Below are 1,330 nucleotides of genomic sequence, written 5' to 3'. Positions count from 1 at the left end.
GTATTTTTAGTGAAGGACAGAAAACAAGTGCAAGAGGGGAGAAAAGGATAATGCATGTGTATTCTGTGCTTGCTCACAGAGGGTATGCTGTATCCTACTACAGAAGTCAAAAGTGCATCCTAGTGGGCAAAAAAAAAAAGATTTAATTTTGCATTTCTATGTTGGTCAACAAACAAGCTTATTTTCCCCCCTATTTGTCAGCACTCCTCCATTAATCACATTGACACAAGCTGCAATATATCCATATTTTTTGGTTCACTTTGTTCTGAACATTTAAAAATGTAGTTTGTGACTCTTTGTATCTTCCTTTTATAGTGCTAGCTACATCTCGGTAACAGTCACCACCACAGCAGCAATATAAAATGTTTGCATGAACTGATGAAATCTTTTGGTGATGAAAGGTCATGTATCATGTCACCAAGTCCCAGGTGATGAACCTCTAAAGAAATCTTGCTCTCTCAACCCAATTCCAACATATCTCCTACACGAATACATGGACTTAATTCAAGCGATGACTGAAATCAACCAATTCTTATTGACCGGATGGTGTAACCCTGTTAAGCATGCTGTCATCCCTCCACTTATATAGACACCCAGCCTTGACCCAAGTAACCCCATAAACAATCGCCCTGTGTCCAGTCTCCCTTTTCTGCTACCACTTGATTCAACCACGACATTAAGTTGATTTGACCACCAAATGCATTTAGCGTAATGACACATTTGTTTTTCTTAGGAAACAATTTTTCTATGCAAATTAGTCGCAGCATACACGTATTGGCTCTCTCTCACAGACACACAGAGCAAGTTGTATGTGCATTAGCCAAGGATGATTTTGTGGCCCTTCCTCACCCTGTTCTACACTTTTAAGTGATTAGTGGAAATCGCCCACAAAATAAAGTGTATTCAGAAAGCTCCTGCATAATTGAAAACGTCTTGTGTACAAGTCTTGGACAGAGAGCCTTAAGTGACCAGAGAGCCGTCAAGCAAATACACCAGCATTTGATGAATCCGCCAGAGGACAGAATGTTGGCTAGAGCAAAGCTGGACTTGCCACGAGAGAAATGGTCAATTAATTTTGGTCTGTGATCGAAACAACTTATGCCATGCATCTGCCACTTGGGCCTGCAGTGTTATAGGCATGCTGACAGTACACAATTACTAGCGTCTGGCCTATTCAATCTCTCTAACAGCATACAGGACAAATAGCAACAGACTTGTCTTCCAAAGGATTATGCTACACAACTTTCACTGGGTGCCAGTCTGAACTCTCACTGATTACAAGGTTGATGCATAATACTGTCTTCACAGCCTTGCCCCAGCATACCTGTCT

The sequence above is a fragment of the Pomacea canaliculata genome, linkage group LG10, assembly GCF_003073045.1.
Source record: "Pomacea canaliculata isolate SZHN2017 linkage group LG10, ASM307304v1, whole genome shotgun sequence".
Lineage (NCBI taxonomy): Eukaryota > Metazoa > Mollusca > Gastropoda > Architaenioglossa > Ampullariidae > Pomacea > Pomacea canaliculata.
Note: the sequence above shows the minus strand (reverse complement) of the source record.